This window comes from Lagenorhynchus albirostris, chromosome 2 (genome assembly GCF_949774975.1).
Source record: "Lagenorhynchus albirostris chromosome 2, mLagAlb1.1, whole genome shotgun sequence".
NCBI lineage: Eukaryota > Metazoa > Chordata > Mammalia > Artiodactyla > Delphinidae > Lagenorhynchus > Lagenorhynchus albirostris.
The window spans coordinates 67,237,327-67,256,357 of NC_083096.1; the positions used below are offsets into that span (position 1 = coordinate 67,237,327).

General features: G+C 37.7%; 1 pseudogene; it reads right to left on the bottom strand.

Moving 5' to 3' along the window:
- Positions 1-16,639: 16,639 nt before the first annotated feature.
- Positions 16,640-17,232, bottom strand: LOC132515429 (transmembrane emp24 domain-containing protein 2-like; annotated as a pseudogene).
- Between the last annotated feature and the right edge of the window lie 1,799 nt (positions 17,233-19,031).

Consider the following 19,031-nt stretch of genomic DNA (forward strand, 5'->3'; position numbering starts at 1 on the left):
GCTCTTCTTTTAAATGTTTGCTAGTATTCACCTGTGAAGCCATCTGGTCCTGGACTTTTGTTTGTTGGAATATTTTTAAACACAGTTTCAATTTCATTCCTTATTATTGGTCTGTTCATATTTTCTATTTCTTCCTGGTTCAGTCTTGGAAGGTTATACTTTTCTAAGAATTTGTCCATTTCTTCCAGGTTGTCCATTTTATTGGCATAGAGTTGCTTGTAGTAGTCTCTTAGGCTACTCTATATTTCCATGGTGTCTGTTGTAACTTCTCCTTTTTCATTTCTACTTTTATTGATTTGAGTCCTCTCCCTCTTTTTCTTGATGAGTCTGGCTAATGGTTTATAAATTTTGTTTATCTTCTCAAAGAACAAGCTTTTACTTTTATTGATCTTTGCTATTGCTTTCTTTGTTTCTATTTCATTTATTTATGCTTTGATCTTTATGATTTCTTTCCTTCTACTAACCTTGAGTTTTGTTTGCTCTTCTTTCTCTAGTTCCTTTAGGTGTAAGGTTAGATTGTTTATTTGAGATTTTTTCTCATTTCTTGAGGTAGGCATGTATTCCTATAAACTTCCCTCTTAGAACTGCTTTTGTGGCATCCCATAGATTTTGGATCATCATGTTTTCATTGTTATTTGTCTCTAAGTATTTTTTGATTTCCTCTTTGATTTCTTTAGTGATCTCTTGGTTATTTAATAATGTATTGTTTAGCCTCCATGTGTTTGCGTTTCTTATGTTTTTTTCCGTGTAATTGATTTCTAATCTCATAGCATTATGTTCAGAAAAGATTCTTGATATGATTTCAATTTTCTTAAATTTACTGAGGCTTGATTTGTGACCCAAGATGTGATCTATCCTGGAGAATGTTCCATGTGCATTTGAGAAGAAAGGGTAATCTGCTCTTTTTGGATGGAATGTCCTATAAATATCAATTAAATATATCTGGTCTATTGTGTCATTTAAGGCTTGTGTTTCCTTATTAATTTTTTGTTTGGATGGTCTGTCCATTGATGTAAGTGAGATGTTAAAGTCTCCCACTATTATTGTGTTACTGTTGATTTCCTCTTTTAAAGCTGTAGCAGTTGCCTTATGTATTGAAGTGCTCTTATGTTGCGTGCTTATATATTTATAATTGTTATATCTTCTTCCGGATTGATCCCTTGATCATTATGTAGTGTCCTTCCTTGTCTCTTGTAACATTCTTTATTTTAAAGTCTATTTTGTCTGATATGAGTATCGCTACTCCAGCTTTCTTTTGATTTCCATTCGCATGGAATATCTTTTTCCATCACCTCACTTTCAGTCTCTATGTGTCCCTAGGTCTGAAGTGAGTCTCTTGTAGACAGCATATATATGGATCTTGTTTTTATATCCATTCAGTGAGCCTGTTTCTTTTGATTGGAGCATTTAATCCATTGATGCTTAAGGTAATTATCGATGTGTATGTTCTTATTACCATTTTCTTAATTGTTGTGGGTTTGTTTTTGTAGGTCCTTTTCTTCTCTTGTGTTTCCCACTTAGAGAAGTTCCTTTAACATTTGTTGTAGAGCTGGTTTGGTGGTGCTGAATTCTCTTAGCTTTTGCTTGTCTGTAAAGCTTTTGATTTCTTTGTCAAATCTGAATGAGATCCTTGCTGGGTAGAGTAATCTTGGTTGTAGTTTCTTCCCTTTCATCACTTTAAGTACATCATACCAGTCCCTTCTGGTTTGTAGAGTTTCTGCTGAGAAATCAGCCGTTAACCTTATGGGAGTTCCCTTGTATGTTATTTGTTGTTTTTCCCTTGTTACTTTCAATAATTTTTCTTTGTCTTTAATTTTTGTCAATTTACTATGTGTCTTGACAAGTTTCTCCTTGGGTTTATCCTGCCTGGGACTCTCTGTGCTTCCTGGACTTGGGTGGTTACTTCCTTTCCCATATTAGGGAAGTTTTCAACTATAATCTCTTCAAATATTTTCTCAGGTCCTTTCTCTTTCTCTTCTCCTTCTGGGAACCGTATAATGTGAATGTTGCTGCATTTAATGTTCTACCAGAGGTCTCTTAGGCTGTCTTCATTTCTTTTCATTATTTTTTCTTTATTCTGTTCCACAGCAGTGAATTCCACCATTCTGTCTTCCAGGTCACTTATCCATTCTTCTGCCTCAGTTATTCTGCTATTGATTATTTCTAGTGTGTTTTTCATTTCAGTTACTGCATTGTTCATCTGTTTGTTTGTTCTTTAATTCTTCTAAGTGTGTGTTCTAATTCTTCTATTCTTCTAGGTTTTTCTTAAGCATTTCTTGCATCTTCTCGATATTTGTCTCCATTCTTTCTGTGAGGTCCTGTATCATCTTCACTATCATTTTCTGAATTCTTTTTCTGGAAAGTTGCTTATCTCTACTTCATTTCATTGTTTTTCTGAGGTTTTATCTTGTTCCTTCATCTGGTACGTATTCCTCCTCCTTTTCATCTTGTCTATCTTTCTCTGAATGTGGTTTTTGTTCCACAGGCTGCAGGGTTGTAGTTCTTCTTGATCCTCTGTCTGCCCTCTTATGGATGAGGCTATCTAAGAAACTTGTGCAAGTTTCCTGTTGGGAGGGACTGGTGGTGGGTAGAGCTGGGTGTTGCTCTTGTGGGCAGAGCTCAGTAAAACTTTAATCTGCTTGTCTGCTGATGGCTGGGGTTGAGTTCCCTCCCTGTTGATTGTTTGGCCTGAAGCAATCTAACACTGGAGACTACCTCCTCTTTGGTGGGGCTAATGGCGGACTCTGGGAGTTCTCACGCCAAAGAATACTTCCCAGAACTTCTGCTGCCTGTATCCTTGTCCTCACAGTGAGCCACAGCCAGCCCCTGCCTATGCAGGAGACCCTCCAACACTAGCAGGTAGATCTGGTTCAGTCTCCTATGGAGTCACTGCTCCTTCCCCTGGGTCCCTATGTACACACTACTTTGTGTGTGCCCTCCAAGTGTGGAATCTCTGTTTCCCCCAGTCCAGTTGAAGTCCTGTAATCAAATCCCACTAGTCTTCAAAGTCTGATTCTCTAGGAATTCCTCCTCCCGTTGCCAGACCCACAGGTTGCTGGACCTCCAGGTTTGGAAGCCTGACGTAGGGCTCAGAACCTCCACTCCAATGGGTAGACTTCTGTGGTATAAGTGTTCTCCAGTTTGTGAGTCACCCGCTCAGCAGTTATGGGATTTTATTTTACTGTGATTTCACCCCTCCTACCATCTCATTGTGGCTTCTCTTTGTCTTTGGATGTGGGGTATCTTTTTTGATGAGTTCCAGTGTCTTCCTGTCATTGATTGTTCAGCATTTAATTTTTAAAAATGTTTTACTTTAAATATTAAAAAGAAAATGTCACATTAATTAGAGCTGATTATGATCACCATTGAAAGACGAATCGAGAAAGCTAGATAAGGCTGATGGTATTCAAATAGAGACCAATCCTTACAAAAGCATTAGCCAATTGCAACAATAGGTCTTTATATTAGTAAAACTGGACTAATAAATTAGAAAGGCTGGATTTTTCAAAATATAAAGAACTTCCTGTTTAATTTATATCACAGTGGGATAACCTGTCTGATGGAATAACATGTTCTTCATCATGTGGAGGTGTTTAAGTAGGAGCAAGATAGTAATTTATCAGAGATGATGTTGAAGGGGTCATGCATAGGGGAGAATATTTTTTCACTCATTGAGAAATATTTATTGAGCGCTAACTATGAGAATGGTAAATGGGCTTTTGCTGCATGGCAACTCCAATCAATTTGCAGAAGCTTCCTGGGACAATGTTGAGAGGCGACAAATCTGTAGAAAGACTCTTATAATAGATTAGTAATGTTTGTCATAAAATCAAGAATAAGGAGAAATAGGTTGAGTTTTAGCTTGTATTCCTGACCTACCTGTTTCCAAGCACTGTTGGATACCGAGACTACAACGGTAAATAGCAGAGGTATAGTCCCTGCTTTCATGAAACACATAGGAAGATAAAAAGACCTCTATGAATTACTACCAATTGGCTTTCTAGGATTACACTGGAAAACTTTTGTCCTAATAACTTCTCACTAAGCTTACTCTTGGGGTTAATTTGGAAAAAAATTTTCAAGTAGGAAATGAATGAATAAGAATGTTTACTATAAATACAGAAGTTTTCTGTGGGGTTATCAAGAGGTTTGCAATGTCATTTACTTCCTGAATGTCAATGAAGACCTTGTTGGGTAAAGCCCAGCAAGCAAGGAACACCCATTGAGGGAGCCTCTAGGTTCTGGAGTATCTTTTCTATTCTATAACCAGTGGATCAGAAGCACCCATCTCAGGGAAGTTTTTGGTTGCTTGTGTTTGTTTTATTTTTTCTGGAAGGAGCAACTACAAGTCAAGGTCAGAGGATAAGAAATAATGATATGAAGTGTCTGGGGGAAAAGATTCCTCATTAACTTAAACACTGTTGAGAGAAAGGGATGATGACATAATACCAATTAATTGCAGAAGTCTTGATTAAGGAGTTGGAGCTACCTGGCATGAAAACAACCAAGGGAGGCAAGCAAAGAAGCAACTGCTTTGGGAAGAAGTGCACAACCAAGCCTGCTCATGGAATGGACACCCCAAAGGAAAGTTATTAAGGCAAAAGACGTCAGAATGGTAACAGATCAAGAAAACCCTTGAGAGAGTCAGAAATGAAGATGCTGGAAGCACTGAAAGATGCCCTAGATTGTCAGTGAGATGTTGGAAGGACTTTCTGGCCCTCTCTGTACCTGACTTTAGAGGAAAATGTAAAAACTGGTAGATAAGTCATTTTATATCAGGTGAAACTCACCCATGAGTAGCTCTCCAGGTGAAGGCTAAGAAACACTCTCAAACTCCCTGTAAAAAGATATCTAAATTCCTGAAAGCTCCTAAAAAGAATGCTCTATTGTGGCTCATTATTCCACATGGGTTGATTGGATACTAAATAAAGAAAACTGGGTCAGGCATTGTAGGTGATTCCCATAATATTTGAAAATATAATCTGTCTTCTATGAGATTTCATTCTAATTGAAAAGATAAAGCAATCACTCAGTAGTATAAGAGGAGTGAAAGACAGATTTTGATAAAGGCCAAATGAGCAAGAAAAAAGATTAAAATTGACCCTAAAGGTGGGAGACGAATTATTTAAGTAGAGGAGGGGAGAGAACCTCTTTCTTGAGTATCATCAAAAGACAGAAATCAAGAGTCAGAATAAATCTCCCAACATCCTCATAACAACCTTACCCAATAATCTTATGGTTCTCTAAGTATGAAGGTGAATTTCACGTATGACATGGTATCTCCTTTAAATTTAGTATCTTTACAGTCTCACTTTCCAGTATACCTCCAAGTCTTCTACATTACAGCCACATCAGTCTATTCACAGAATACAACATAACATGCACTCAATTCCATTATTTCTTACCTCTTCTCAGTCTGGAATGTCCTCCTCTCTCCCCCACATCCACATCCGTGAAACATTTCTTCTCCATGAATCTTTTCTGATCCATCTAACAGGAATTAACTGCTCCTTTATCTTCAATCCAACATGTCCCTTGTAGTTTTCACTATATTCTACTTTACATCGTATTAAAATTAACTGATTGCAGTCTATTTCCTCCATTAGATTGTAAACTCCTTGAGTAAAGTCATATCACTCCTTACTTGTTTTTGAAATTTCCTAGTTCCTAGTATAGTTCTTTGCAGATAGAAGGTGCTTAATTAAAGTCAACCATGCAACCAAACACCAAGCCACCTTCACCAATTTCCACACAAGCACTCTAAGTATTTTGGGATTCTGCTTTATTATCTGTTCATATAGAATATAATGCTATTTAGAGTATAGTTCTGGAAGCCAGAATGCCAGGGTTCAGATCCTGGATCAGCTACTTAAGAGCTATATGATCTTAGATACTAATTAATGTCTCTATGCTTCAGTTTCTTCATCTGTAAAGTGGGAATAATAACAACACTTATACCATAGTAGTTGTGAGGCTTAAATAATTTAATCAACATAAACCCCTTAGAACACAGGGTCTGTCACACAATAAGCACAGTAAATTTTAGCTATTTCCTCACAACCTTAATTATCTAATTGTAATTCTACTTTGACTGGTAAAATTATTGTATTTGCCTGTACATACTTGAAGCAGACACCATTGTTTGCCCAACAAATATTCTATTACTCTTTCTTGCTATATGTTTCTTGTTATCCACCTCTGTGAAGATATATGCTTAGAGAAAGTAAACTCATCAGTTCAAAGGTAAATCCTAAATAATCTAAATGATTTAATGTTAGGCATGTAATGAAACAATTAGAGAGATACACTGGAGAACTTCTAAATTCCTTTCTCTTTCCATCCCCACCTCCCTCATCTCCCCCTCCTCATCTTCCTCCTTCTTTTCTTTTCTCTTCTTTCCTCCCACCATCCCACACTTTCTTTCCTTCTGTCCTTTCATTTTCTTTCTTTCTTCCTTCTTTCCTCCCTCCTTCTCACCCTCTCTTTCTTTCTTTCTTTTTCCTTTCCTCCTTCCTTCTTCTTTCTTTCTTTTTCTTTCATTCTTTTTCTTTCATTCCTTCTTTCCTTCCTTCCTTCCTTCCTTCCTTCCATCTTTCCTTCCTCCCTTCCTTCCTTCCTTCCTCCCTCCTTTCCCCCCTCCTTCTCACTCTTTCATTCATTCATTCATTCTTTCTTTCTTTCTTTCATCTTTCTTCTTCTTTTTTCTTCTTTCCTCCCTCCCTCCCTCTCTCTCTCTCTTTCTTTCCTTCTTTCTTCCTTCCCTCCTTACTTTTTAGCAAAGCAACATACCAGAAAAAATAGTTCCTCTTCTGCTCTTAACTGTGACACCTATCACTGCAGCAGCCATTTTGTGACTGAGAGTGTCATGGCCACACTGATGATAAACACACTAATGATGTCAGAGCAGAGAGAAAGAGCTTGGATCCAAACTGATATTGTTGACTCCATTTGTTTGCTAAACTTTTATACATATAAGAAACACCTATGATACCAATTTTAAGAGTACAAATTTTGGGGTCTTACCCTAAGCCCCAGAAACAGAGTATCCAAGACAAGATACTGGAAATTGTGATTTTTAAGCAATGAGTCTTAACATCAGGGAAATTTAGAAATACTTCTTTAGTCTATCTTCAGTTTAGTTTCCTATTACTTCATCTAATACTGTTTCTATTATTTCATTTCATATCCTACCTGATATAAAAATTTACTCAATTACATGGTTAGGGTACAAATATTGGATTATTGTAAAATTTCAGTGAGGATAGCTCCTTGGAGTTGTAAATAGGTTTAATAATCCTTCACATTCCAACTGTGCTTAAGGGACTTCCCCCCTTCCCAAGCTTCCCTATTCCTGCAACTCATGATTGTTTTCAGTGGGCAAAGGCATCAAGGAATATTTAAAGCAACCTTAAAAGGTAAAATCAATCATACACTCTTTTGCACTAATAGACACTAATCTAGTAGCATGCAAGCAAATTATAAAGTGAAATGCAGCTTAACCAAGCCACACCTTAACTAGGCTCATAAAGGTACCCAACTAGCTACCTTGTCTGGATTTGATTTGCTTTCATTTTAGGATATAGTATCACCCTTTGTACCTGTTATGGGCTGAGTTGTCTCTCCAAAATTTGTATGTTGAAGTCTTAATCCCCAGTACCTCAGAATATGACTGAATTTGGTTTAAGGTCTTGAAAGAGGTAATTAAATTAAAGTGGGGTATATGGATAGGCCCTAATTCAATATGATGGGTGCCTTTGTGAGAAGAGGAGATTAGGATACAGACACACACAGAAGGAAGACCACGTTAAGACATGGAGAAGACAGCCATCTACAAGCCCAAGGAGAGATGTTTTCAGAAGAAATCAACCCTGCCAACACCTTGATCTTGGACTTCTAGTATCCAGAAATGTGTGGAAAAAAAAATGTCTATTGTTTAAGCCACCCAATCAGTGGTACTTTGTATGACAGCCCTAGTAAACTAATACAGTGACTTTTATACATGAATCTTTGCAACTTACCTTTCGACCTGCTCTGATATCTTCTGAATCATGGGCAAAGCCTGCACCTTAGTTGTCAGTCTTGCCAATGACTGAGTCTATATTAGGATCCTGTTTCTGCCAAAACCAGCCATTCTCAGGACTAGCATTGTAATCCGAGAAAAAGACTACACTATTTTGTAGTATCCTCTTTCTATTTAACTTTAAACTATTTGAGGGTAGAGATAGTCTTCCTGCTTGTGCATCAAAATCAATTTATCCTTGTCTGTTTTTCTCTCCACTGAGCATATCTTGAGGATAAAACTGTCTTGCTCAGCTTTATTATTCCAGCACCTATCACAGTGACTAGTACATAATAGGTTTGCCAAAAATGCATGTTAAAAAATGAACAGTGAATGAGTGAATGAATGAATGAAACACAAGTAACATGAAGTCCAGAGAAACAGTACACTATTATGCACCAACCAGGCATTTGATAAATATGCCAACTAGCTGACTAGCGAACAGAGCAACTCTATAAAAATAACAAATTGCATCACTTTTCCCCAGCTAGATTGATTACATGTATTACCGTGGCTATTTCTTCCTTGCAACATTTTTCATTATAGGGAATATTAATGAGTTAACAAGAATTCTATCTCTGTTTATCTTCTTTCCCATTTTAACAAGTAATTCTGATGCTAATTGACAAATCTCTAGATTTATAATAACCTGACCACCATGAAAATAGCAGTGTGGTGCAACATTTTAAAAATTTTCTGTGCAAAAGTAATTATTGAAATTCCTTGGTAAAAATTTGAAAACATATCAATAACAAATACTATCCATCTCCAGGTAGGAAGATTTTCCAGGGTTTTCAGGTCACAACTTTTTTTTTTCTTTTTTTTTTCTTTTGCAGTACGCAGGCCTCCCACTGTTGTGGCCTCTCCCGTTGTGGAGCACAGGCTCTGGACACGCAGGCTCAGCGGCCATGGCTCATGGGCCCAGCTGCTACGTGGCATGTGGGATCTTCCCAGGCCAGGGAATGAACCTGTGTCCCCTGCATCGGCAGGCGGACTCAACCACTGCGCCACCAGGGAAGCCCCTCAGGTCACAACTTTTTAATCAATTAATCGATATATATTTATTTAGCCTCTAAAATATTCAATGTACTATGCTAGGCATCAGTGGGGACAGAAAAAAATATGTAAATTTCTTCTTTCTTACCTCAGAGTACTTATATTTGACTGTGTTGAAAAAATATATACAGGTGAAAAGTTTATATGTCAGAATAACACTACAGGTATTGTGAATGTCAAATAATTTATGTGTAACTTAATATGTAATAAATGATAAAAATAATTTATATGATGTAGAATTTCCTGCAATAAGTTTCATTTTGGAGAATATATATGAAATATATTTTTGTGTATATGCATGTGTGCATAAAAAGTGTTGCAGGGAGTAATGAATATCAGTCTAGGAAGATAAATACCAAAATGTAACAGTAGTTGTCTTTGGGTGGTAAGGTTCTGAAATGTCTGTTTACTATATTGTGTGAATTTTTACAGTTATGCATACAATAGCTTTGTGTAATTAAAAATATGAGGCTGTGAATAGCAACTACAAAATGAGGGGGGAATATAAAGAGTAAAAGCAAAGACTTCTAAAGAAGAGGAGATAATTAGGGCTGGAATATTCAGGAAAAGCATTGTGGAGAAGGTTGGACATGAGCTAGGCTTTGAAGGATGGGTAGAACTGAGGTGATGGAAGATGCTGGAGGACACTCATATTTGCACATAAACAGTACCTTTAAGTCAACACAAAGTAACCCCATACACTGACCACCGCAAGAGTGATCCATAGACCCCTCAAAAGCTGTTGATCCTGATATTCCAGAACATCTCATTTATTCCTTGCCTTTTCTTCTATTGCCATCTGGCCTCAGAATCTCAGTCTTGTCTCATATTTGTAAGTCTAGGACTGGTCTTTGGACTTGGCCTTGAAATTGGTTTTTCCTCTTTGGCTTCTGCCCTTTCTCAAGGACCCTGACACAAATGCTCCTCTCTCAACCCACTTTAAGTAGCATACCTCACTATAACCAGCCCCAGGACCCATCCTTCTGTCCTGGCACTAGCTAGCCCCTCAGTGGGGTGTGTTTAGTCCTCATCAACCCTAGAGGAGAACATGTTTGACTCCAGACACAGGAAATGGAATGACAAAGTGTGTAATGTACAAAGCATGTTTAGAGGCCAATGTTCAGAGTTCAGAAGGAGGGTTCATCTAGGGTAAGTGAGGACAAAGCTGGGTAACATTGAGAAAGACCTTGAAGGTAAGTGTATTAGTTTCTTATTGTTGCTCTAACAAATTATCACAAACATAATAGCTTAAAATAAAAAAACAACATAAATTTATATGAGTGGGCTAAAATCAAGATATTGGCAAGGTTGTATTCCTTCTGGAAGTAGCAAAGAATCTGTTTCTTTGCCTTCAGCTTCTAGAGGCTGCCCACATTCCTTGACTCATAGCCCCTTCCACCTTCAAAGCCTGCAACGGCCAGTTGAGTCTCTCTCACATTAACTGACTCTGACTTTTCTTCTGCCTCTCTTTCCACTTTTAAGGACACTTGTGATTACATTGGGCTCACCCAGATAATCCAGGAGAGCGTCTCTTTCATAAAGTCAGCTGATTTTAACAACCTTAATTCCACCTGCTACCTTAATTCCTCTTTGCCATGTAATGTAACATATTCACAGGTTCTGAGCATTAGGATGTGGACATCTTTAAGAGGGCATTATTCTGCCTGTCACAGATAGATTAAAGATTTGAATTTTGTCCTCTAGATAATGGGGAAATTTTGAGAGTTCTTAATAAGTTACAATGTAAAAGGAAGATTAAGATGCATAAAATCGCTTGGCTCATTTATTACCAGAAAATTGTTATTTCCCCCTTAAATGATTAAATTCTAGATCATATCATCAGGAGATCCATGTCTACTTTTTGCAACTCCATTTTCACAAAGGGAAACAGGATCATAGAGATCTAAAAGTGGCAAGTTACATACTACTTTGATCAAAAATTAAACCAGCAGAATTATCTGATGAGGTGAATTCCTCCCAGGCTCAAATATTCTGTGTCTGTGCACAATGATGATTTCATTGTAGCAGATGGCAGTAGATTTGACTCAACCAATCTCAATTCTCCATCATACTATGTCTCTCTATCTTCCTATGACTTTCTGCCACCCCCCCAAAATTAATTTCAGACAGGCCTTTGTGCTTTGGCTGACATTCAAAACTGTCACCTCCGTGCACACATTAACTCCAAGGCCTCTGTCATCTCTCACATTAAAATTCTATCACTAGGAGTCAGCACAGCTTGACTCAGCAAGCTAAGGGGCTGGTCTGAGCAAGATACAGTGACAGCAGGCTTCTCCTGTGACAACTTCGGTCAATTTGACAGCAATAAGACACCCTCCTTAGAACCAGTTGCAGCTCTTGTTGACCCAAGTGGGAAGGTCATCTTTCTGAGCAATTCTCTCCCCTTCCCATGAGAAAGAAGGGCCAAGGGTTACAAGACTTAGGTTGTGAATATTTTATGGTTAAATGACCACAACAGTGAGGAACAATTAGTGAATTCCACAATCTAGGTTTATATTCTAATTGTGAAGTATAGCTGTTTGCTAGCTTAAGAGGGACTCTTTAAAATGACAGCTCAAGAAATATACCCACAATGTGGGTAATAGGCAATTGGCAATTCTGTGTCGAATCCTGATATGGAAAATGATTCTGAAATCACCAAGTCTTCCTCAGTTTCAAATAATGATCAGAGAGGTAAAATTTCCAGCGGCCACACTATTGATTACCACCAAGGCAACTCACCGTCTCCCTATCTTCCCCATGCCTGTCCGTTCTTGTGTGGTCTCTCGTTTGGGTGTGTTGTGCAGCTAATACCACGATCTGGGTTTGGAGACAAAAAATTCATGAGGATCACAGTTTAAGGATTCATTCACTCAGCTTTTAGGACTAAGTTAAATTACACACAAACACATGAAAAATGACGAACAATAAAGCATTCACTTCAAAGGTCACTTCCTCTAGGAAGTATTTTTTGGCCTCTCCCCAACTCCCGGGTAACATGAGTGTCTCACTCCTATATTCCCCCACTGTGGTCTTTTTTCTTAATTCAATTTAATTTTATAATATGTAAAATTGCATTGTTTAGGGCTTCCCTAAACAATGTAATGGCTGGGATTTTATTCTTAAGTGACTGTCACAACCGTAACATCAGTGTCTATCATTTGGGAGGGAAGTAACAGTGAATGGTTACAGCAGACATGCCATCCGGCTTAGAGTCAGCGGTACAATAGAATGGAGTTTTGCCCCTTTCAGAAATGAGTCTGAGCTTGGGGGGTGCCACTTAAAATACTGAGCTTGTTTCATTCTCTGTAAAATTTGGTATGAAGCACACTTCACCAAAGGTTTGTGTAGATTAAATGAGATCTTTGAAAAGAAGCTCTACAACTTTATTCCTCATTTGGAATGATTATACACCATCTAGTTTTTCATGTAATGGGCATGTTACTTTTTTAAGATAAAGTGTGGGCTATTTAGAACTCTTCTGCCTGACATAATGCTCTTCAACCACAAGAGCACATTACCTGTAAAAACGGTCCCCATAGCTGTCTCTAGCTACTTTTTAACTTAATTTTATCTTTAATAGAGATTTTGAGCAGAACATATCATATCACCAAATCATTACTGGAGGGGAGATTGGGATAGAGAGTACAGTGTCATGGAGAAGGAACTGTGAAGTAAACAGAAGAAAATCATCAAGTTCAAAGACTGTTATCCCAGACCTGATCTTCTCCAGACACTATTCACAGCCATCTCAGATTTCCCGGACTTCATACCACTGAAGCTGCTCTTGGGATGTCAGATTCTATCTGAAACTTGGTGTGTCAGCAAGAGACTGGCCAAATATTCAAATAAGCAGTGTTTAGGAGAAACTTCATTGTAAGAAAGATGACAGAGGGGTAGACTTAGGTGACTCCATTCCAACAAGACAGATCTGTGCTGTCATATGGCAGCCAGTTGCCAAGCGAGGGTCACCATAAAAGCAATAAAAGAAGTGGGAAGGCTTCTTTTCTTTGATAATAACAACTAATATTTCTAGAGCACTTCAGAATTCACAGAGAAATTCATGTACATTAATTTATTTGAGCCTTTCTGCAATTCTGAATATGTTATTTTCCCCATGTTGTAGCTGAAGAAATAGAAGTTCAGAAAGATTTAGGGCTTTAATGAAGTTCATACAGCCCTTAAGCAACAGAACTGGGATACAAATGCAGCTATGTTTATGCCAAATTTGAGGTTTTAGACTCAGAGCTGCAGGGACAGGAAATCACAGACCTGTCTGGTGATGTTTATTGCTCTCTGACCCACTGTGCACCCTTTTCCCTTTAGGTTTTGTGCTCTGCTGTGTCCCTTGCCTGAACCTCCCTATCTAACCCCTCTGGCTTATATGAAGCTTAACTAGGCCAAGTGCACTTTTTAAAAACAATTACAAGACAATTTTTTAGAGAAGTTTAGCTTTTCAGAAAAATTGATCAGAAAGTACAGAGAGCTCCCATGTAACCCCTCTCCCATCCCCCCTGAACACCCTTTCCCCTATTATTTATGTCTTTATTGTGTGGTACATTTGTTACAATTGATGAACCAGTATTGATACATTATTATTAACTAAAGTCTACAGTTTACAACAGTGTTCATTCTGTGCTGAACATTCTGTAGATCTTGACAAATGTACGTGTGCATCATTACTGTATCACAGAGAATAGTTTCAGTGCCTAAAAGTCCCCTGTGTTCCACTTATCTGACTCTCCCCCCCTCCTCCAGTACTCCTTACAGCCACTGATTTTTTTACTGTTTCCACAGTTTTGCCTTTTCCAGAATGTCATAGAGTTGGAATCATACAGTATGTAGCTTTTTCAGATAGGCTTATTTCCACTTAGAAATATATATTTGAAGTTCCTTCATGTCTTTTCATGGCTTGATAGCCCACTCTTTTTTAGCACTGAATAATATTTCATTGTATCACAGTTTGCTTATCTACTCATCTATTGAAAGACATCTTCATCACTTCAAGATTTATCAATTATGAATAAAGTTGCTATAAACATATGTGGATATACATAAGTTTTCAACTCCTTTGTGTATACCAAGGAGCACGTATGTTTGATCATATGGTAAGACCATGTTTAGTTTTGTGAAAAACTGCCAAACTGTCTTCCAAAGTGGTTACACCATTTTTCATTCTCCCCAGAAATGAATGAGAGTTCCTGTTGCTCCATATCCTCACCAGAATTTGGTGATTTCACTGTTTTCAATTTGGCTTTTCTAAGAGGTGTGTAGTAGTATCTTATTATTATATTTATTGCATTTCCCTAATGACATATGATGTTGAGCAGTTTTTCACTTGCTTATTTGCCATTGTATATTTTTGGTCTATTGTCTATTCATATCTTTTACCCATTAAAAAAAAAACTGGTTGTTTGCTTTCTTATTAGGGAGAAAGCACTTTTTCTTTGAAATTTACTATGACCATGCCAGCATTCATGAGTCTTACCTCTCTGAATACCTGCAGCTCACATTATCTGTATACTAATTCTCTCTCACCTATTATGACTTCCACTAACACTTTACTTCCCATGTCTGGTACAGCCTCCCTAACTTGCTGATAAGCTTCTTCAAGGAAGGAATCAGTGTTGTACATCCCTGAACCACCCATAATATCTAACAACATGTTTTGTACATAGTAGGCATTCAGAATAACGTGTACAGTAGTTCAGTTAAAACCAAAACTATGTTTTTAACCAAATTAGGATGGAACTAAGTAGAGTAGATGAGGTATCAGGATATCTGTATGCTAGTTATTAATCTTAGAGGCAATTACTTCCTGGGCTTCAGTTTCTTTGTTGTGAAACATCTGGTATAAAGGGCAAACGCTCTATGGCTACAAAATCACTTTGGATGTTTATGAAAGGAGAACTCGCTTCTACCATCCAAAAATGTTATATCATTATCACCCTATCCCCAACTTGGAAGAAGGCAAAAGCAAGATTAAAGCTTGTGCCTAACTGCAGTCAAGGACCTTTAGTTTGTAGGAGTTAGAACTTTAAATAATCCAGCAACCACTGAATTAACAAAAGTCTTAATTGGGCAGAATATATTGTCTTTAATAGAAGCTGATAGAGAATGCAAGGTTGAAAGCAACACAGTAGACATATAACAGAAGACTCAAATAGAGTCCACTTTGGGATTGCACCAAGCACACAATAATTCTATTTATTCATTCAACTGATTCATTCATTCATTTATTTATTCATTCCATTTTTTCTATAACTGAAAAGTGTTAAACTCAGGACTCTTTGTATTGAAGCAGGTTATGTGCATGTGAAAAATGAAAACTGCCAGAGTCTGCAAATAAGGCTTTGTTAGGTTGTGAGATGATCCTCAGTCAATAGATTCCAGATGTGTAAGCATGTATTTGTAATTTCTTCCGGTGAGGAAGGATTCTGGTAATCAAGACAAGACCTGAGAGGACAGTACAGCTAAGACAGAGGCTGTGTCAAGGACCTTTTCTGTTACTGGTTAATTACATTGTTCAAAGGGCTTATTTTATAAGACTGTTTAATATACCCAAGACTTTAGATAGTTGTGAATTATAAAATACAGGAGTAGGGAGAGAGGGAAAGAGTAGACAAAAATAAAAAACAAAGCAACAAATTCCAAGTGGTACAAAACTTCTTAAATCTTACAAATTTGTTTCAACACATGAAATAAATTGGTAGGTAGCTTTGGCAAATCTCTTGTGTGTGGAAAGGCTGCCAGAATGAATTATTGTTCTGCCTAAACTCCTCCAATAGCTGTTTGGTTGTGGTTACACCTTTGTACATGCTGAATCTCTGAGCTCTCCTCTGGATAAGAAAGCTAATAAATAGTCTCCTACACTATGAAGGGTTACTGAGAGAAATCAAATATTATTTATGTTTAACCATGTTAATTCAGTCAAGGTATATAAAAATATGAGCCATTTTCTGTATCAACACTGGAAATTGGTCTTGGAATAGGGAGGAAATCTTACTAAGCATCAATTTGTTTATAAGGTTAACTTTAGAAATTCGAACCTACTATAAAAGCAGATGCTTCTCATTTAATTTTTATTAAAGGAATTACAAATGATTTATTCAACTTTTTAAAAAATGTGTCATTTTATGTTAATATTCTGGTTATGCTCCTACACCAAGTGAATGAAAAATGTTAACTTTATTTCCAGGGTAATCGTGACATATTTAATTTAGAAGAAATGTGTTAAAGATAAAACCATAATAATTCTGGGAGGCATAAAAAGCACTAAAATAACTGATATATTTATTTAATAGCCCCTAAAATCAACAATTTTTCAGACATTTGGTGCATTGCAGGCATGCGGACATCTGCATTCTGAATTTCAAGTAAGTCTCCTTGATGTCCAAAATTAGGTAGATGCAATGCGCCTTTGTTAGTTTCTTTTTCTTTCTTTCTTTCTTTTTTGACATTACTATAACCAAGATGTTTGGTAAACAGTGAATTATGAGTTTGGGATCATCAGAAAAAGGTTTTTTAAACAACTTTCCGGACTACAAAAAATCTCTTCAGGTAGTAGATCCATCCCAATGTCATGGCACCTAGAACAAGAGCTTCAAAGAAGGACCAAAGGACCAGTCTGCTGTTTGTGCTGTCATTGATTTCTCTGTGTATCTCTCCCGAACTTCCATGTATTCCTGTTCATGCTTTCCAGCTGTCATCGCCACTGCGAGCTCATTAATCATTTCTTCTAGCTTGTTCTGGTGAGCTTCTGTTTCCATGTCCTTTTGGAGCCTCCCCAATATCAATGGTGAACACCACTATCTTTGGAGTCATGTTGGACATTCTACTGCTAAAACAAAACTTATATGCTGCTGCTCCATCCATGTGAGCAGCAAATGTGTATTTCCCACTGGACTCCCAGTCTCCTTTATAAATTCCTTTATTATCAGGCCCTGTAATCTCCACGTCAATGTCCAGGCAGCCAGCCTCAGCCACCTCAAAGATGAGGCCCATCTTGCTGCCCGAGGTGACTCGCTCGAAGAAGCACTCCTGGGCATGTGCGTCAATGCTGACGCCTCGATGCTGACAAAGTAACCCGAGACAGTGGCCAGGAGGGTGGCCAGGATTCGTTAGTTTCTATGGGCTCTCAAAATAAGATTACTTGTATTTTGTTTTCCTTATAGTTTATCTACATGATAAATGTTGATAGTACAGAGACTGTTTAATTTTTATTTATTTATTTATTTATTTATTTATTGGCCATGTGGCTTGTGGGATCTCAGTTCCCCAACCAGGGATGAACTTATGCCCCCTGTAATAGGAGGGCAGAGTCCTAACAACTGGACCACCAGGGAATTCCCTGTACAGAGACTGTTTTACATTTAACATTTCTTCTCAAGTAAATATAGTTAGAATGGCCCTTGATGCTGGAAGACACAGATGACCCTGTGCATTATTCAGCTTTCCTCAAGTTAAACAGCCCACAAATTTCAGTGGCTTACAACAACAAAGGCTTATTTCTCACTCACATTACGTATTGGTGACTGTTCTGCTTCTCCTCCCTGTGTCTTCTTTATCCAAGAATCTGGAGTAAGAGAAAAGTCCCTCTCTGCTCAAGGCAGAGGAAAAGAACAAGAAGGCTGGCCAAAACTCTGTGATGACAGCTCAAAACACATTTCCTTGGCCAAACCTGATCTTAAACCAGATCCTTTGACCAAGCCTGATGTCCGGGCAGGTAAATTCCTGGCCATTCCACCCCCCCACCACCACTCCCCTACCCTCCAATAAGCCTACTAGAGGAATGGGGGAAGGGAGTAATTGAGGACAATAATACAATCTGCCATACCATGACTCACATTTTTTTTAGAAAGATATGTATCTCTTGATATGAGAGAGATTATACTTGGTCTATGTTGAACAAAATTTATGAAATTGTAGGCAATTATGATAGATTTCTTTCTTTTTTCCCTCCCTCCTTTTTTTCTTCTCTCCACCCCTCAAATTCTTTCTAAATGTTCAAGTACCCAGGAATTGCTCCAAATGATTCATCCTTTGTTCTGAAATCTAGGTAAGGCTGTGCTCACCTAAGGGTAGCTGAAGTTGAATAAAGCTATGTGGTATTGAGTGAGACATAGGAGGAGATTATCAGCTTGAATATATATTTATCACAGAATTACAATCCCCTATATCTGTAAATATAGAATGAATCCAAGATATCAGTGGATTGATCAAGACTTTTCACATTTAATGTTTACAGGAATTGCTTGGGGATCATATTACACAGATTCTGGTTGAGTGGATATAGGGTGAAGACAAGAATTGTACAGTTTCTTATAAGTTTCCAGGTAATGCTGCTTCTGCTGGCCCAGGGACCTCACATTCAGTAGCAGTGGACAAGATAGTTCCTGAACTTCTTTCAAACTCTGATACTCTGAATTTACTTCAATTAGTTTCCCACACCCATGTGGCTTAAATAAAGGTAAATAGAAATTGTGCGTAATTTAGGGTGGTTAAACTTTTATTAAATTGCTTCTTCATGGAAGGGAGAGAGTTTTACCCATATTTTGTGTCCTTTATAACCAACAGTACTATGCCATATGGATAACTGAAACTACACAACAGTTTGGATAAATGAATGCTAAGCATAGTTAGAGGAGAAGTGGATGTCAGAATGGAACTATGGGGCCTTTATGAATACCAAAGTAAACCTCCTTCCAGAAGAGAGCCTTGTTCCCTTTATAGACCCCATGATCATTGGGATAGTATGTTTTTTGCTAAACCGTTCCTTATACTTCAACACACATCCTTGCCTCAGGGACTTCCCATGATTAAGATTTAGCATCTCAATCTTAGGAATGAGCTTCATTTACGAAGGAAAGCAAGGCCATTCAATTCCAATTAACTGCACAGTTCTTGTGTAAGAAAA